At 37.9% G+C, this 21049-nt stretch overlaps 1 pseudogene; it reads right to left on the reverse strand.

Moving 5' to 3' along the window:
• Positions 4801-8535, reverse strand: LOC100620213 (annotated as a pseudogene).

Consider the following 21049-nt stretch of genomic DNA (forward strand, 5'->3'; position numbering starts at 1 on the left):
ATTAGTCTTATCAATGCTTCCTCAGGACATCTAGGACAACTACTAGTTTTCTGAAGTATTTTTAGAAACTTTATGTGGTGAAGTAGAGCTGCTTAAGAGCTAGTTGGCTCTTAGAGGATGATGTCGGCAATATGGCAGAATAAGTAAGAAACCTTGGACTCTCCTTCTACCCATAAATATGCTGACTGAACAATTCAAGAAAAAATCCCTTGATGAGAAATCCAGAAGCTAACTGAGAGGCTCTTGCACCTTGGACAGGTATAAAACCGGACACGTTGAAAGCAGAGGAGAAATTCAAGACACCTCCTTGCCAGAATCCCTACCTCTGGTACAATGCCATATGATCAGAAGAAAACATGGCAGCTCCTAACTTCTCACTGGGGAAGGAAGGAGTTGGACTGCACATCCAAGATTCCAACTTTTCCAGGAGCTCCCCAAAGAACTAACTCTGTCTGGCTAGTCATGTAACTATGGCATCTGGGACTTTCCAGCCTCCAGGAGGAAAACAAAGATGCTGGTTTGGGATTGTATTCTCCATGACCTCTCTTCATAGTTTAGCACAAAGTGAGGGTGTGAGAAATCAGATCCCAGCTTCTCGCTGGGGAGGGAAAGAGTTGGATCTCATGACAAATGCCCCACCTTTAGGGAAGCTGCTGGAGGAGTGGCTTCTGTCCTGTCTCTCTCAGCTTGCTAATGGAAGCCCCCTCATTCTTGTCACCTGAGGGCTAGTAAGAACAATGACAGTGGTTTGATCTAGCCCACGGCTAATCACCACAGCCCTTCCCTTGATTTAGCACAGAGGAAATAGGTGGAAGGCCTTAGTTCGTGGCTTCTCCCTGGGGAGGGAAGGAATTGGAGAGGGCATCCAGTGATCCAGCTGTCCTGTGGGTTGCCTGAGGGACTGTCTTTGATCTCACTTGTTTTGGAGCACTTCCAGGATCTTTCCTACTCTACAGGTCTGAGGTTTAAGAATGAAGAGGTGCCAGCAAGGTCATGCTCCCCCTGAACCATAAAACGGAGTCCTTCCTTGCCTCTTCCAGAAAGCCAGATGGTTTTCTGGTCATCTTTGATGTTCCTTAGCTTATGGATGCATGTATTGCATGGTGTTCTCCCTCTGGGTCTTCACGTTGTCTTCCTCTGTGCATACCTGTCTCCCTGTCTAAATCCCTCCTTTTACAAAGAAATCAGTCATACTGGATTAGGGCCCACAGCAGTGACCTCATTTTAAGTATTACTTCTGTAAAGACCTTATTTCCAAATAAGGTCACTTTCTGAGTTGCTATGGTTTAAGACGTCAGTGTGTCTTTCTGTGGGGACAACATTTAACCTACAACAATACCAATAAAAACTCACTATGCTAAATACTTATAACAAACAAAAAAGTATGAAAAAAAAAACCTAAACTAAGGTATATTTTAATCAAATTGCTTGACACCAGGGAAGAAAGAAAATCTTCAGATCAGCCAATGCAGGTAGACACATTATATACAGAGGATCAAGGATAGGTCCTTTCGTATTTCCTGTGCTTGGGGTTTGTTGAGCTTCTTTAATCTCTGTGTGTATAGTTTTCATCAACTTTCCAAGGTTTTCAGCCATTTTTTTAATATGTTTCTTTTTCCCTTCCTTTCTTTGCCTTTGGGAATAATGATTCCAAAACTTTCTATATTAAGAAACATGAAGTTGTCCCACAGCTCACTGATGCTTTTCATTTTTTCCAGTGCTTTTTCTCTCTTTTAGTCTAAATAATTTCTTTTGTTCTATCTTCAAGTTCACTAATATTTTTATACAATTTAATATCCAATTTAATTTTTGAAAGAATATGAAAAGGAATGGATAGATGTATATGTTGATATGCACAGCCTTGTAAGTTAACAGTTCCTCAATGGTTTTTTAAAAGAACTTAATAACATATAACAGGATTGAAACATTTATAACAAGTACACTTACTCACCACTCCAGTCATTCATTTTAGTCACATCAGCCACAGGATACAAAAAATAAATTCAGAAGTGCAATTACTTTAAAATACACTACTTAACACCTTTGTCAAATTTTACATACATATTCTATAGTTGAAGTAGAATTTCTCCCTGGAAATAATTATCCCCCTAAGCTCGTGAGGTGTATATTAGAGCCACAGCGATTCCTATCATGTAAAATTGCAGTACAAGCATTTCAAATTTGACATTTCACCAGTACAATACTGTGGCCAATGTATATAATCACGGTACAGTGCCTTGGCATTCCAGTAGCATCCACTGTTTTCTTTAATATAGAACAATTAATATATATTCTACAAAGGGCATTAAGGTTAGTAATTCTGTAGGGCATGTCCTGACAAATATTTCAAGTCATGTGATAAGACAAACAACTTCACTGAGGCCATATTTTATTTGCTGATTAATGAATAAAAGGCAGTGTAATTTATTTTCAAGTATTTTCTTAAAGTCTTCATTCCTAAAAATCATGAAAAATTGGAAAGATTGTTAAATCATTGGAGCTTTAATTATATCTTACACAATCTTGTGTAAAAAATAAAATATAAACATAAAAGAGTAATGATAATTTTATGCAGATTTATTTTGTGTGATCTTCAGTTACATGAGTTCCTCAGTTCTGTTCTTTGTGAAAAGATCAATACCAGATCAAATTATAACCTACTGACAAAGGGCCCAAAAAGTTTAGCATTAATCTGTTACATGATTAAATACATTTCTTGCTTTGAGATCCCTAAACATTGGGAGAAAATAGAAAAAAAATCAAAGGGCAGTATATTTATAAATCAACAAATAATTTCACTGTAATGCATCATAAAGCACAAAGAAACCTCATATGCCTATATGATAAACATCATGTATTATATATTCACACACAGATCTATGCACACATGCATGTATATATATTCACACACATATACATAAATCCAATCGTAAGAAACAAAGCCTAATGAGATGCTGCTTCTACTTCCATATCCAGCTTTGGTTTTTTTTAACTCCTTCAAATGAATAGTTTTTGTCATCATCTCATATTCTTGAAGACAGTCTAGAGAATAACATGACCATATACTTCAAGGAGTCTTTTCTTTTTTCAAGAGCAACAAGATTGTCTGCTACGTAAAGACAATCAGCCCTTGCTGGGCCTTTTGTTGGGATCAGCAACTGGGCCCATAAAGACATTGATCCTAAGGCCAGTAATTACAACCTGATTATACTTGAAGGAAGATTTCAAGAGATATCTTTGTAAGGTTGAGGTCAGAGAATGTTTTGCCTATGTTCTCTTCCAGGAATTTAATGGTGTCTTGTCTTATATTTAAGTCTTTAAGTCATTTTGAGTTTAGTTTCATGCATGGTGTGAGGGTGTGTTCTAGTTTCATTGATTTGCATGCAGCTCTCCAGGTTTCCCAGCAATACTTGCTGAATAGACTTTCTTTTCCCATTTTATATTCTTGCCTCCTTTGTCAAAGATTAATTGACCATAGGTGTCTGGGTTTATTTCTTGGTTCTCTATTTTGTTCCATTGGTCTGTATGTCTGTTTTGGTACCAGTGGCACACTGTCTTGATGACTGCAGCTTTGTAATATTGCCTGAAGTCTGGGAGAGTTATGCCTCTTGCTTGGTTTTTGTTCCTCAGAACTGTTTTGGCAATTCTGGGTCCTTCTGTGGTTCCCTGTAAAATTTTGGATTGTTTATTCTAGTTCTGGGTAATTTGATAGGGATTGTATCGAATCTGTAGATTGCTTTGGGTAGTATGGCTTTTTTTACAACATTAATTGTTCCAACCCGGGAGCATGGAATATCTTTCCATTTCTTTACATCTTCCTTAATTTCCTTGATTAATGTTTTATAATTCTCAACAGAAAATCATGGACTTGGAGAATAGATTTGTCATTGCAGGGGGAGGGGGAGGGAGTGTGATGGATTGGAAGCTTGAGGTTAATAGATGCAGACTATTGCCTTTGGAATGGATTAGCAATGAGATTCTGCTGTGTAGCACTGGGAACTATGTCTAGTCACTTATGATGGAGCATAATAATGTGAGAAAAAAGAATGTATACCTGCATGTGTAACTGGGTCACCATGCTGTATAGTACAAAATTGACAGAACGCTGTAAACCAGCTATAACGGAAAAACATAACAATCATTTTATATATATATACATATACACATATATATAAAATTATATATACATTATAGATATATATATACACACACACACATACACATATATTTTAAAAAAGGATACCTTGGTAATTTTGGTAGCAAATCTTCCACCAAAACCAAAGGAAGCACTTTCAACACTCCATTTTTGTTTTTTGCTTCATGTCCTGGTCTGTGCACATGGTTGGAAGAAGAATTTCTAGAAAGTATCAGAGCATGAAGTGAAAAGAAAGAAGAGTTTATGAGAATAGAAGTGCTGCTGATGCAGCAGGATGACTTTCTGACAACCAGGGAAAGCCAACACTGAGACAGTGTGTGGTCATGTCTGTTTTTATAACCCAGGAAGAAGGGAGAGGTCTTGTGATAGCCCTGCTGACATGCTGATTGGGAACAAAGGGGTCTTAACAGTACACTTGCTGGTTGGTTGGGGCATATAAGGTGGGGAGAGGAGTGGGCTGCCTATTGTTCCTGGTAGCGGGTAGGAAGGAGTAGGACAGGTTGCTCAGGGTTGGGGGAGGAGGCTTTACAATGAGACTCATGTGTCAATAAGGATCCGGTAATTCTTGTTTTAGCCAGAGCCTTCGATTCAATCTTCCTGAAGGAGATTTGAAGCCCAGCACTTCACACATTCCATGATCTCTTTTAAGGCTTCATATCTGCACTCTTCCCTTGGCTAACCCTAAGATAGAGTGGCAAAAACTTGTAGCTCTTTGAGCTCTCAGTATGAGAGAAATTCTTAGCTAAAATATCCTAATATTTAATACAACGTTAAGATGATTTCAAGAATCAGGTATGATTATTAGTGCTGCCTCTGCATACTTTGGTGCTATTAAATGTCTTAGATCCTTACCCTCTGTTTTCTCTCACACGGCATAATTATGGTAGTTATTATAGACCATAGATCCAGGTACTGATAAAAAGTGTTTTTCTCTGTTCGGAAGCATATTTTTTTACAGTCTTCTCTCAAGCTGTTATGGTACTGTGTTCTGCCACTAGAACAGAATAGCCTGGAACAGGATCTTTTGTTCTATAGTATTTTTTAATTAAAGCAATTCCTGTTACTCTATCTGTTCATTTGAGATTAACCAAGTATGCAGAGGCTCCACTGCCAGCAGTCTTTTAAAAAGAGATTATTCTGTAGCCCAAATCATGTAACTTGTATGCCAGACCATCTAAGTTATTGGACGCTTATAATAAATATTTGGCCCATATTTTCTTCTGCTCTAGCAGTTTGAACCACTGCGATTAGATATCAGGACTGAATAAGAATAGTCTCAGTACAATCTGTTAGCCAGTAACTCTGAATATATGTTTTTTACTCTGAAGAGAAGGCTTCCTCTGGGAATGACAAGAGACTGTGGGAACAGCTTTTACTTCTATTGGAAGCTGTCCATCCTGTTTCTCAAGAATGTAGTCCCATCCTTTTCCACTAAAGACGTAATCTTGGAAAGTTTATTAATCGTTTATTCTGCAATTCATCCTATTAGTGATTTTCTTAATTTAATACCTTGTAATTTTCAGCTTTATAGATTTCATGTGGGTCTCCTTTATGTCTCTCATTCTGCTGCGTAGCATACCCCATCTCTCTTCCAGCATGCTCACTCTGTGGAGTGTCTGGAGTGCTGGCTGTGTTCTGTTCCTTAGCCTGGGTGGGGATACTTGGTGTTTGCTTTACGTTATTTGGTAAATTTCACATTTACGTTTACACACTTTCTACATATATATTATATCTCAAAGTGAAAATCAGATGGTCCAAGAAATCATATTAGCTCCACATGTAAAGTATCCAAAATCCAACTAGTGGCTGCCAACTTCACCGCAGCTACTCTCATCCAAGCCTCCATCTCTAACGTGATAATAGCAAAGCCCACCCCACTGGATTTCCTTCTTCTGCCCTCGTCTGCTGTATTCTACTTTCAGCTCCATGGCAAATGTCTCTCTTTTAATTTAATTTTATTTTTTAGCAAATTCCTTTTATTTATGTTTCTGTTTTTAATTTTTTTAATTTATAATGATTTTTATGTTTTCCATGATAGCTGGTTTACAGTGTTCTGTAACCCAGTTACACAACATGGTACACCACATTAACAAAACAAAAGTCTGTTTTTAATTTTTGTATTGAAGCATAGTTGATTTACAATGTTGTGCCAACTTCTGCTGTGTAGCAAAGAGACCCAGACATGCACATATATACACTCTTTTTCTTATATTATCTTCTATCCTGTTCTAGCCCAAGAGATTCAGTGTAGAACCCTGTGCTATACAGTAGAGTCTCACCGCTTATTCATTCTAACTGCAGTAGTTTATATCTGCTGACCCCAAACCCCTAGTCCATCCCACTCCCTCCCCCCTCTCCCCTGGCATCCACAAATTTGTTCTGTATCTCCGTGAGTCTGTTTCTGTGTTGTGGATAGATTCATGTGTGCCATATTTTAGACCCCACAAGTTAATGCCATTAGCAGCAACATGGATGCATCTATAGAGATTCCCATCCTAAGTGAAGTAAGTCAAAAAAGGGAAAGAAAAACACCATATGATATCACTTATGTTTGTGTTTACTTTTTAAAGTAAAAGTTTGACAATGCCATTCCTTTGCTTAAATTGCAGTAGCTTCCTGTCTCAGAATCAAAAGTTTTTTATGGTTTACAAAGCCTTATATCTGTCGTCTTCTTATCCCTCTCACTACTTTCTTAAAGTTTGTTCCCTCTGTGTTAGTCCTACAAGCTTCCCTTTTTTTCTTATAACTTACTGGGCACTCACCTGCTTCTGAGATTTTGCACTTACACTTTTCTCTGCCTATAGCACTCTTGCCACTGATGCCCCAGTGATTCACTCTCTTATCTTCATCAAATCTATAATCAGATTTTAACCTCTTGGTGGGACTTTTCCTGATCTCTTTATTTAAATCAGCCTCCTTTCACTAGCACCCCCTATTCCTCCCTCCTACCCTCCCTCCTTTCTTTCTTGGAGAGTACTCATCACTGTCTGTCATCCTGTGTATTTTATATGCATTTGATCTTTGTCTTCCTAAAGTTAACGTAAACTCTGCAAGGGAAATTATTTTTATCACTTTTTAAATAAACATTGCTTGAAGCTTCGGAGCCTACATCAGTGTCTCCCATGAAGTATGTACTCAATAAATATTTGTTGAATAAATATTTTTTAATCGTTATTCTCTACTTTCAGGTAATTTTTTTTCTCTTGAAATAAAAAAAAAGCCACCGTTGTTTATTTTCATGGCTCGTACATGAGGTGCAGTGATAGCTGTTGGTTGAATGAATGACTCTGCACCTCGCTAGTGGCAGTGTAGTCCTGTTATCCTAATGGTTACAGATGGGAAGTAGGAGTATGCGCTCTGAAGGCCTATTCTTGGCTCTTTCTCTGATTGCCTTCACCATACATGAATATTCATTAGCTGTTTATTTTGGGACCTAAATATCAAACACTCATTTAGTAAACATGTTGGTATGGAAAACACTGGACAGCCACTGCAGATTAAAATAAAGACCACATTTTCTTCCAGGTTCCCAGAATATGCCTGTGAAATATGCTTGTGTCCCTGCATTCTATGGTGTGCTGCTAAACATGCATTTGCATATGCAGACGCCAGACTCTGCCAACAGATCGGTTAATTGCCAATACAAAGCAGCCACTGAGGACATATTTACTTCTCTAGTAAAGGCCAGTACCGTTGTGTGAGCCACAAATGAAATGCATGCTGTTGGATTTGCAGGAATGGTTTCAGTGATTGGAAATGATTACCTCTTAGCTGAAATAGATTAGGGAGCTGTTGCTGTCAGTTCTAAATGTCCCTGCTTTCTCAAATAGAAAATACTGTTTGTTTTCCATGAAAATATGCTGCTGGCCAGAAAAATCTACCTCTGTGCCCCAGCCTGGAACGTTTGGAAAGGTAGCACTTACTCATGCATATTTAATTATGCCTAGAAGAATACTGGAGGCCAGGGAAGGAAATCCATGCTTTTGCTCCCAGGTTATAGTCTTCCCCGGCTGTGATGCTGAACAGTCTTGACTCTACTCCAGACAGTGAAAGTCTGGAGCACAGGGGCTGGCCCTGCAGACAGGACTTGTAGATGGACTGATCAAGGCAGAGCCTAATAGAACTAATAGTTCTCATGTTGTGGGGGAGGGGGCTATTGTTTAAAATATTTGCCAAATGTTACAGTAGACATCTGATCTAATATTATGTCTTTGCAGATGGGAAAATATAGGCCCAGAAAGGTTAAGTAACTTGTCCAAAGTCAAAGAACTTATTACTTGCATGGTGGGATTAAAAACAAGGTCAGCCGACTTCGGATAGCATCGTCTTTCCACTGTATTATTCTCACAGTCGTGAGCGTACCTGTTTGCCACACTCATTCTCAAATATTGGCATTTTTAAAAAGTCACCCCTGGAGTAAATTAAAAATGTAGATCTTTGGGATCTGCTTTCTAGAGACTCTAATTTGGAAAGTGAGTCAGAGAGCATAGCAATTACCCTTTAGTATGTACCCCAGGTGAGTCTGTTGCAGATGGCATCACCCCACAAATTGAGAGATCCTGGTACTTGTCCGGGATCGTTAGAGAGGATGTATCGTACAGAGATTAGCATCATCACTGTGGAGCCAAAATAACTTTATGTATAACCACGACTTGCCACTGGCTAACCGTATATAATTGAATGAATTCATCATTTAGTCTCTCTTACTGTCAGTTATCCTACCTGTGAAGTGCAGACTCATTGGCTGTTGTGAGAATTATATACATATAATTGTGTCTCTGTAGTACAATGTGCCTGGTACATAGTAAGGACTTAAGAATGTTGAAACTAAGTGAGTAAGTCAGAAAGAAAAAGACAAATGTCTCTGTAGTACAATGTGCCTGGTACATAGTAAGGACTTAAGAATGTTGAAACTAAGTGAGGTAAGTCAGAAAGAAAAAGACAAATGTCACATGATATCACTTATATGTGGAATCTAAAATATGACATAAATCAACCTATCTACAGAACATAAACAGACTCACAGACATAGAGAACAGACTTGTGGTTGCCAAGGGGGAGGGAGCAGGATGGACTAGGAGTTTGGGGTTGGTAGATACAAACTATTACATGTAGAATAGATAAGCAATGAGGTCCTACTGTGCACGGGGAACTATATCCAATCTTTATATATATATATATATATTATATATATATATACACACACACACATATATATATATATATGACTGGGTCACTTTGCTGTACAGCAGAAATTGATGCAACATGGTAAATTAACTATACTTAGTTTTAAAAAAGTACAAAATTAAGAAATAAAAAAAGGGAGTTCCTATCATGCCACAGTGGAAACGAATCCAACTAGGAACCATGAGGTTGCGGGTTCAATCCCTGGTATTGCTCAGTGGGTTGATTTTCCAGTGTTGCCGGGGGCTGTGGTGTAGGTCACAGACGTGGCTCGGATCTGCCATGGCTGCGGCTCTGATTAGACCCTTAGCCTGGGAACCTCTATATGCCAGGTGTGCAGCCCTAAAAGGACAAAAGACAAAAAAAAATAAAAAATAATTAAAAATTTAAAAATTAAAATGTTAGCGGTCATTGTTTTTAATAGTGTGCTTGTCATATACCTTACACTTTTAAATATTCCTTAAGCAGCGAGTGGTATTATTGGTATTTTGAGTGGAAAACTAAGTTGTTTCCTGATTTCATATACCTATACACACATAAATATGTATATGTAAATGTGTATCATGCTATATATATAAAACATATAAAATACTGTGTATAAACAGCATAAATATATTTTTCTTTAGCTATACTCTAGTCTCTTTATTGCTTCTCCATCAGCCCCACCAAATCTACAACAGAAAATGCATACCTGAGGGAGAAGGTATGGTATCAATGAGATTATTCATCTATTTTTTAAAATGTTATATTCCCTTTCCTTCCAATGGGCCTTAACTAAAATGGCCAATTGCACTCAACAAGCCTGGTGAGAACTCAAATTTTTGATTGAGAGGAAATATGTTTAAGTAATTGAGACATTGCAGCATGCTTATTCCCATCAGAACTGGAGGTCTTTCGGTCCAGTGAGCTTGTCAAATGCACAGAAAATATACTCAGCCCAGGTTGTCATTCATATGTATAAGCTTACAGGATACTGAAAAGGTCTACCAAGAGATAAAATAAATAAGTGCCTCAAATCATCGACAATGGTGACTTGAGTGGTACTTTATCATCAGTGGTCTAAAATAACTTGATTGCAAAGATCCTGAGAATAGATGTTGGAAATAAACTTAAGAGTGAAACGACAGGTATGCCAAGAAAAATGGAGATGAATGTCAGAGAATTCCAAGTGGCTTTTAGGCCCTTTGAGAGGTTTAGAGAGAGCAGATCACCTAGGAACTAGGCACTCTGTGATTAACTTGAAGGTATTATCATTAAAAAGTGATGAGGCATGCAATCAGTTAGCTTGGCTACAGTGATGCATTTTGTTATTGAAAATGGACCTGAACTTCACTTTCTAGATGGCAGAAATAGCAGTACTGAGTCCACTATTACTAGTGGTGTGCAGGATCTGTATTTTTTTCCCTCTAAAAATCTAGGCAGGTAACACATTACACTGGATGAAAGTGGAGCCCTAGAGTTGAACGAGACCAAATTTCGAATCCAGTTTGGTAGTTCCTAGCTGTGTGAAGTTGGGCAAGTCGTTTGGAATCTTTACATTTCAGTTTTCTCATCTGTCAAGCAAGAACAAATCATTGACCTGAAAGGTCTGTTTATATAATTAATTTATATAAACATATATGAAATATTTAACAAGTAATGGAATTATATAAAGTCCCTGATTCGTAGGAGATGGTCAATAAGTGCTTCCTCCTTCATAGAAGTACAAGTGGTGATAAAAGTATTAGAAGTAGGATGCTTTTTAAATGATGTAGCCTAATTCTGCTTCAATCTGCTGTCTAAATGTAATATTTAGGTTGTTTGAACATCCTACTCAAAAATGAACTTTCTCAATGGAAATGAATAATTGATGAAAACATCCAAGGATGAGATACAAAATAGTCCAGGTTATTTTAAACATATGAAGGACAGCAGAATTAACACACCAGAGTCTAGGCAATGTATGGAAGCATCTCAGATCTGTATTTGTTATTACATATTTAGGGCATGGAGGTAGTGTCCACCCGAATCTGCATCAAAATAGATAATTAACTCCAAACATTTTCGTCTGCTGATGACCTCGTTAAATGCCAAGACCTTGAGCAGAGTTCTTAGATTACTAAATTGCTGTCAATTTCTCCCTATATCCGTACACTATAGAAAGTCAGAGGTCCCCATGGGCAGTGTGAGGCTTCGTGAGCACACTTCATCTTCCATTTGGGAGTCCTGTTGTCTCATTATGCAGCCTCCTCTGTACCCATCAAACTAAGCTTGCCGGAAGAAGCCAACACGCTTATTTAAACCAAAATGTAGATGACTAATACTGCTTTGTAAATTACCTTCTCAAAGGAGTATTTTTGCAAGGACTGAGGAGGAGTAAGTCTCTAGTTTTAGGATGTCAGACATCAGCAAGTAGACAAGGGGCAAAGGAATAGGCATCTTTGGGAATAAGGTAATCCTATTTTAATTAGTTCTTTGCTATATCTATGTAAAAGTCACATTCATTGAGAAAATTTGGAATATACGAAAAAAGCCACAAAAATTGAAAACGTGTCACCTGTATATATAACACTCAGACTTAAGAGTGAATTCTTATTAAGATAAAGAATTCAGGAGTTCCCATTGTGGAGCAGTGGGTTAATAACCCAACATCGTGTCCTCGAGGATATAAATTCAATCCCTGGCCTTGGTCACTGGGTTAAGGATCTGGTGTTGCTTCAAGGTGTGGGCCTATGTGGCTCAGATCTGGCCTTGCTATGTCTGTGGCATAAGCCAACAATTGCAGCTTGGATTCTGCCCCTAGCTCAGGAGCTTCCATATGCCGCAGGTGTGGCCCTGAAAAAGAAAAAAAATGTGTGTGTGTGTGTGTGTGTGTGTGTATATGTAAATTCTTTATATTAAAATTCTTCTTTATATATATATAAAGAATTTAGTGCATATAATTTAAAACATTTTAAAATAATCATTTTTATATGCATGCATAGAAGTGGTATTCCATATACGTATTTGTAAAATGTTCTTATATATTTGCCATTTCCATTACATTATATTTCTGTATCCTAATTTTAATACCTGAAAATTATTTCATCATAAAGCTGGACCTTACCTTTTTTAACCTGTATTCTCTGGTTCTAAGTTTTGACTTCTCAGAGCCAAATAGAGATTAATAGTCTTGTAAAACCTTTCATAGTTTCGTGATACATTTCTTAAAGTTATAGAAATAAAATTGCTGGATCAAATGGTTTGCAAATTTTTGAAATGTGATATATTATCAAGGTTACAGAGTCTTATCAATTTAAAGAGAATCAGCCCTTCCCCTATTTTCACTACTAAAATTTTAATTTCACTATTTTCATTATTAAAGGCAATAGAGGAGTTCCCATCATGGCTCAGTGGTTAACGAATCCAACGAGGAACCATGAGGTTGTGGGTTCGATCCTTGGCCTTGCTCAGTGGGTTAAGGATCTGGTGTTGCTGTGGTCTGTGGTGTAGGTTGCAGATGCGGCTTGGATCCTGCATTGCTGTGGCTCTGGTGTAGGCCAGTGGCTATAGCTCTGATTGACCCCTATCCTGGGAACCTCCATATGCCACAGAAGTGGCCCTGGAAATGGCAAAAAGACAAAAAACAAAACAAAACAAAAAATAGAGTACACATACAGAATACAGCACGTATTTCACTTGAATTTATGATGAACCCACCCCAAGGATGGAATACTGTGCTTACTCTGTCGTAAGACCATTCTAGCCCCACAGTTTGTTTCTAGCATCGTCCACTTCAAAACTAGAAGTAGCAGCTGTGAACATCTGCAAACCTGATAAGAAAACCATGAAGGTGGTGAAGTAAGCATGCTTAATTTTTTTTCCCTACTAACAAAGACATAATGCAGCAATTTCGGAGGGCCAATGCAATGGCACAACCCAGTGAGTTTCTTTTAAAAACGAAACAGCACGTGTCTCTTTCTATTTCAACAGAGGCATTAAACACTTACAAATAATGTCGTGATGTGGCTAGAAATGAGATGATTCAAAGATAGTGCCTGTACCAAATGTCAGTATGTACCAAAAATCCAATCACTGTTATAATCAGATAAGGCCTCTTTCTCCCTATGGGAATTAAGTTGTTTTGAAAGATACCTTTTTTTTTTTTTTTTGAGCTATGAAAAGCAAAATCAATTCTTGATTTATTTAATCTAAAATACTTATGAAAACATTTTTTCCCTGTCTTTAATCTGAAGTGGAAAAACCAAACTGCAACTGCTTTTTTAAAAAATGAGAACTTGTATGATTAACAGTTGTCCAATGTTGAACTGTAAGTTGGAATTATGTGGTTTGTTTAAGAGGCCTCAGTTTTTAAAATATGATTTGACAGGAGTAATTTGGGTATAAACTCTAGGATCATTTTCCTATGAAATTATAGCAAAATTTAAAAAATAAAAGTTGTAGTTAATTAGGTCTCCATTTTAGGCCTTTGTCTCTTCCTACTTTGTATACTTTTCTTAGAAATCTCAATCCCATGCAAAGGTTGAGTCACCATCTATTTGCTAATGACCATCACATTTGTATGTCTAGAATTCAGTCTTGATCTCCAGTGCTCATAAAATTTAAGTCCCAAATTCATAAGCTTCTCCCTGCAAGTGTGTCTTTTTCTAGTCATGCTGAGTAAAGGCAAAAAGAAAGAGCCATAGTCATCTCTGATTGCTCATCAGCAAATCTTACCCTTGTTCTCCTCCTGTGTATGTCCGTAAGTTATCCTTTTCTGTCTCCTTGGCCCTTTTCTGGATTCTGCCAGCCTTGTCTCTCTACAAGCCATGGCACTCAGTCTCCTTCAGTTCCGGTCTTCCTCCACTGCCCCCATCCCCAGCACCTTCCAACATGTTCTCCCTACCACTCTAATATGATCCCGCCACCTCAAACTTAAAACCCGATAAGGGATGCTCAGTGACACGTGATACCAAGAATACCGTTGGCAAGGCCTGCAAAGGCATGAGCTACTCTGCTTATTTGCCAGTCTTGTTCTGCATGACTCTTCCTCTGTTTCCTTGTGCTGATACCACACTTCCTTTCTTTTGACTTCTCTTCTTGCTGTTGTCTGGGTAATTTTTTAAAATTTTATTTATTTAAAATTTTTTTCTTCTACTTGATTCACATTGCTCTGTCCATTTCTCCTGTACCACAAAGTGACCCAGGCATACATATGTACACACACTCTTTCTCATATTATCTTTCATCAGGTTCTATCACAAGTGATTGGACATAGTTCCCTGTGCTCTGCAGCAGGACCCGTTGGCTACCCATTCTAAATGGAACAGTTTCCATCTATTAACTCCCAGTTCACCCCACTACACCACCCCCTGGCAAATACAAGTCTGCTGACCCTGTCTATGAATCTGTTTCTATTCTGTAAATAGGTTAATCTGTGCCATATTTTATATTTATTGATTGATTTATTGATTTATATTTTTCTGTTTTTAGGGTCTACCTGTGGCATATAGATGTTCCCAGGGAGGGGTCAAATCAGATCTGCAGCCTACACTACAGCCATAGCAACACAGGATCTGAGCCATGTCTGTGACCTACACCACAACTCATGGCAATGCCCAACGCTCAACCACCTGAGCAAGGACAGGGATCAAACCCACATTCTCATGGATGCTAGTCGTGTTTGTTACCAGTGAGACACAATGAGAAATCTTTGTGCCTTATTTTATTGTTTTTTGTTTCAGAAACTTTTTAAAAATTTTTTTATTTTTGTTTTAATTTTTTTATTGTTATTACCTCAATACAGTTTTTTTTTCTATTGTACAGTATGGTGGCCCAGTCACACATACATGTATACATTCTTTTTTCTCACATTATCAGGCTCCATCATAAGTGACTAGACATAGTTCTCAGTGCTACACAGCAGGAGCTCATTGCTAATCCATTCCAAAAGCAATAGTTTGCATCTATTAACCCCAAAATCCCAATCCATCCCCCTCCCTCCCCCTCCCCCTAGGCAACCACAAGTCTATTCTCCAAGTCCATGCTTTTCTTTTCAGTGGAAAGGTTCATTTGTGCTGTATATTAGATTCCAGATATAAGTGATATCATATGGTATTTGCCTTTCTCTTTCTGACTTACTTCACTCAGTATGAGAATCTCTAGTTCCATCCATGTTGCTGCAAATGGCATTAGTTTGTTCTTTTTATGGCTGAGTAGTATTCCATTGTGTATATATACCACACCTTCCTAATCTTCCTATTTTTTTAATTTTATTTTTGCTTTTTTATAGTTGCTTTATGAAGTTCTGTCAATTTCTGCTCTACAGGCAAAGTGACCCAGTTATACACACACACACACACACACACACACACACACACACACACACGTATACCTTTATCATGTTCCACAACAAGGGTATCATATGGTATCTGTCTCTGTCCTGACTTACTTCACTTAGTATGAGAATCTCTTGTTCCATTCATGTTGCTGCAAATGGCATTATCTTGTGTGTATTGTAATGGTTGAGTAGTATTCCTTTATGTGTATGTATCACACCTTCTTAATCCATTCATCTGTCATTGCACATTTAGGTTGTTTCCATGTCTTGGGTATTGTGAATAGTGCTGCAGTGAACACAGGGGTGCATGTACCTTTTTCAATGTAAGTTTTGTCTGGATATACGCCCAGGAGTGGGATTGCTAGATCATACGTAGTTCTGTATTGAGTTTCCGAGGTACCTCCATACTGTTTTCCATGGTGGTTGTACCAATTTACATTCCACCAACAGTGTAGAAGGGTTTCCTTTTCTCCATGCCCTATCCAGCATTTGCTATTTGTAATCTTATTAAAGATAACCATTCTGACCAGTACGATGTGGTACCTAACTGTAGTTTTGATTTGCATTTCTCTAATAATTAGTGAAGTTAAACACTTTTTCATGTGTCTCTTGGGCCTCTGTGTGACTTTATGGAGAAATGTCTATTTAGGTCTTCTGCCCATTTTTCAATTGAGTTGTTTTGTGTTTGTTTGTTTGTTTTTTTTTCTGTTGAGTTATATGAGTTGTTTGTATATTTGGGAGATTAAAACCATGTCAGTTTCATCATTTGCAGCTATTTTCTCCCATTCTATAGGTTGTCTTTTTTTCATGGTTTCCTTTGTTTGCAAAAGCTTATAAGTTGATTAGGTCCCATTGGTTTATTTTTGTTTTTATTTCTATTGCCTTTGGTGACTGACCTAAGAAAATATTTGTACAGTTGATGTCAGAGGATGTTTTGCCTATGTTCTTTTCTAGTTTACAGTGTATCATCTTATGTTTTTGTATTTAAGCCATTTTAAGTTTATTTTTGTGCATGGTGTGAGGGTGTGTTCTAGTTTCATTGATTTACATGCAGCTGTCCAGTTTTCCCAGCACCATTTATTGAAAAGACTCTTTTTCCCATTTTATTTTCTTGCCTCTTTTGTTGAAGATTGATTGCATGTAAGTGTCTGGGTTTATTTCTTGGCTCTCTATTCTGTTCCGTTGCTCCATTTGTCTGTTTTTATACCAGTACCACACTGTCTTGATTACTGTAGCTCTGTAGTATTGTCTGAAGTCTGGGAGAGTTATGCCTCCTGCTTGGTTTTTGTTTCTCAGGATTGCTTTGGTAACTCTGGGTGTTTTGTGGTTCCATGTAAATTTTTGGATTGTTCATTCCAGTTCAGTGAAGAATGTGTTGGGTAATTTGATAGGGATCACATTAAATCTGTAGATTGCTTTGGGTAGTATGGCCGTTTTTACCAAAATAATAGTAAATATTAATGATACTAATTCTTTCAATCCAGGAGCATGGGATATTTTCCCAGTTCTTTGACTCCTCTTTAGTTTCCCTGATTAATGTTTTATAGTATTCAGCATATGTATTCATCTTCTTCATCAGGCTTATTCCTAGGTATTTAATTTTGGGGGGTGCTATTTTAAACGTTATTTTAAAATATATTCCTTTTGTGATATTTTATTGTTAGTATCTAGACATGCAGCCAATTTCTGAATGTTGATCTTGTATTCCAGTAATTTGCTAAATTTGTTGATTGGTTTGGGTAGCTTTGTGTGGAGCCTTAGGGTTTTCTACATATAGTATCATGTCTTATGCATATAGACAATTTTACCTCTTCTCTTCCAATTTGGACCACATACTGAGTAACAAAGCTAACCTCAACAAATTTAAGACTATAGAAATTATTTCTTCAAGCATATTCTCTGACCATAATGGCATGAAACTAGAAATCAACCACAGGAAAAAAATGAGAACAAATTGACTACATGGAGACTAAACAACATGCTACTAAAAACCCAATGTGTCAACAACGAAATCAAAAGTGAAATTTAAAAATCCCTTGAGACAAATGACAGTGAAAAGATCATTCAGAATCTGTGGGATGACACAAAAGTAGTACTTAGGGGAAGTTCTTAGTGATGCAAGCCTTCCTCAAAAATGAAGAAAAATCATGGCATTCCCATCGTGGCTCAGTGGAAACAAATCTGACTAGGAACCATGAGGTTGTGGGTTTGATCCCTGGCCCTCACTCAGTCAGGCTCAGATCTGGCATTGCTATGGCTGTGGTGTAGACCAGTGGCTACAGCTCTGATTGAACCTCTAGCCTGGGAACCTCCATATGCCACGAGTGTGGCCCTAAAAAACAAAACAAAAAAAAAGACAAAAAAAAGAAGAAAAATCTCAAACTAACAGCTTAATCTACCACCCAAAAGAATTAGAAAAAGAAGAACAAACAAAACCTGAAGTCAGCAGAAGGAAGGAAATCATAAAGATCAGAGAGGAAATCAATAAAGTAGAGATTAAAAAAAATAGAAAAAATCAGTAAAACCAAGAGCTGGTTCTTTGAAAGGGTAACAAAATTGGCAGACCTCTGCCAGACTCACCAAGAGGAGGAGATAAAAAAAACAAATAAAATAAATGAAAAAGGAGAAACCTCAACGGATACTCAGAAATACAAAAAAAAAAAAAAAAAAAAAAAACATAAGAGAATACTGTGAACAATTATATGCCAACAAATTTGACAACTTACAAGAAATGGACAACTTTCTAGAGACTCACAGCCCACCAAAACTGAATCAAGAAGAAATAGATCAACTGAACAGGTTGATCACTAGAAATGGAATTTAATATATAATAAAAACAATCCCTACAAACAAAAGTCCAGGACAGATGGCTTCACAGGAAATTTCTACCAAACTACAAAGAAGAACTGTACCAGTCCTTCTTAAACTTTTTGAAAGATTAAAGAAGGAACACTCCCAAAGACAGTCTATGAAGCCACCATCACCTTACACCAAAACCCACAATTATACTACCAAAAAGAAAATTATAGACCAATATATTTGATGAATATAGATGCAAAAATTATTTTTTGACTTCTCAGTTGCACCTGAAAAAGTCCTTTTCACATGCTGCTCCTGCCTATCTTGCTTTTCTTCCAGTTACTCCTGTCATTCTTTATTTCTCACCTCAAGCTCATTTCCTTATGAAAACTTTTTCTGACCCACTACCCTAGAAGTATTCCTGTCATCTCTGCTCTCCTAGAATTGCTTCTCTTTCCTTCATTTTCTTAGCTGAATTTTGTAATTATACACCTCTTATTTGGGATTATTTGATTACTGTCTGGCTGATAAGCTCTATGAGATAGAGGACTATGTTAGTTTACTAGTGGTACCATAAAATGAGTGACCCAAATCATGGAAATGCATTGACTCACTGCTCCGAGGCTAGAAGTCTGAGATCAATGCGCTGGCAAGGTTGGTTCTTTCTGAAAATTGTGGGGGAAGGATGTTTTCCAGGCCTCTCTCCTTGATTTGTAGGTGGCCATCTTCTCCTTGTGTCTCTTCACACCGTCTTCCCTCTGTGCATCTCTCTCTGTGTCCACAAGTTTCTCCTCTCCATAAGTTTCTGTCATCTTGGATCAAGGCTCATCCTTATGAATTTATCTTGACTGAGTATATATGCATTGACCCTACTTCCATATAAGGTCATATTCGATGAACTGGGATTAGGTCTTCACCATATAAACTGGGGGAGCATCACTCAACCTGCAACATGTACTATATCTCTTCGTCCACGAGTGTGTCTCCACTACTAAGCAGTGTCAGAGTCATCGATAAATAGCAGATAAATGGTTGCCTCTGAGCATTCTCGTAGCCAAAATTACCAGGAGTATGGATTAGCTTCTTAACTTGATAGGGCGATCCCTGTATTATTTCTTATCTTTCTTATTGACCATATTTTCTTTTTTTTTTTTTTAAAAAAAGAGTAGGGATACATTAAAATAGAAAGTTTTAGTACAACATGTAACTGAGACTATTACCTGAATTCAGTGATACGTTTGTAACAGAGAGGCTGTCCCTTAGTGGAAACTCAGTAAATGTTTATGGAAGAGAAAGAAGGAGGAGCAATGACGGAAACAGAGAAGAAACACTCTTTCCAAAGGCTTTGAAGGATTAGAAAACACAACCTGGAATATGAACAGAAAATAGGACAGCTACTTACCGTGCCTGAGGCACCAAGTGTGGCATTTCCCAAAGATAACCACAGAATGTCGCATCAGAGTGCTCTTCTGTAGTGGTTTTGTCCCTCCTCCACAGAGAGACAAAGTCTGCTGCTCCACACCCTTGAACCTGAGCAGGTCCTGTGACTACTTCGAGCAATAGAATACAGCCAAATCGGCACTGTGCCAATTTTGAGGGGAGCCTTCAACGGGCCCCGCAGTTTTCATTCTTTTCTATTGGGAGTCAAACCCCATGAAAAAGCATGCCTATCCTAAGACCACTGTGCTGTCAGAGACCAAGCCTTGTGGAGAGGCCCATGGAAGATGGGAGACCATGCGGAGAGAAGGAGGAAGGACAGGGAACACTGAGGAGCCAGATCTGATGGTGAAGAAACTTTTTCGGATTCCAGCTTAGATTTCATGTGGCTCCAGCCCCTGCTACTCTCTGACTGCAACCTCATGAGAGACACTTGGTGAAAACTTCCCAGCTGATCTTAGTCAACCCTTAGGACCAGAGATAATAATGCGTTGTTGTTTTCAGACATCCAATTTTAGGGCTGTTGGCTATGCAGCAGTAAGTTACCAGAACCACCCAGTCAATGTTCTATAAATGTTGAGTATATAGCAGATATAAAATGTCTTGTTGTTCAGTGGATAAATTTATCTCTAGGGTCCAAAGGGAAGGAACATAAAGAATGCAGAGAAATGGATCTTGTAGACAAGATGTGAAAAGTGTCCCCTTACAAGTTTCTGGTCAGAGTGCTTTTTCTTGAAAACCTCCACTGAAAGGCTTTCAAAAGCACTACAGAGCCGACCTTCATTGTCAGGTCAGGCAACCAGCTCAGACTTCAGGAACCATGGAGGCTTTGGGCAGTTCTTGATATGGAGGACTGGAGTTGTGAAATAACTCCTTGCTTGGCAGCTGGAAGCTGAGAATTTTATTCCTAGAAAGTGTTAAGATTTGAAGAGAAGGCGTTTAGCCACTTCACTTCAATGGCTCATCAGAATATTATCTCTTCATTCCTCACCCCACCCAACACCAAACCTCAGTCTGAATTATTTGACTAGATACAATGTCTTTTATACACCTAATCTGAGTGGTGAACAAACTGCAGTTGGAAATTAACTACTGCCAAATGAATCAACCTCTAGTTGCCTTAAGTTTCACTTATTTTTGAAAGTAAGGTGATAAAAAGAGAGAGTTGTGTTTCT

Source organism: Sus scrofa, chromosome 2 (assembly GCF_000003025.6).
Source record: "Sus scrofa isolate TJ Tabasco breed Duroc chromosome 2, Sscrofa11.1, whole genome shotgun sequence".
NCBI lineage: Eukaryota > Metazoa > Chordata > Mammalia > Artiodactyla > Suidae > Sus > Sus scrofa.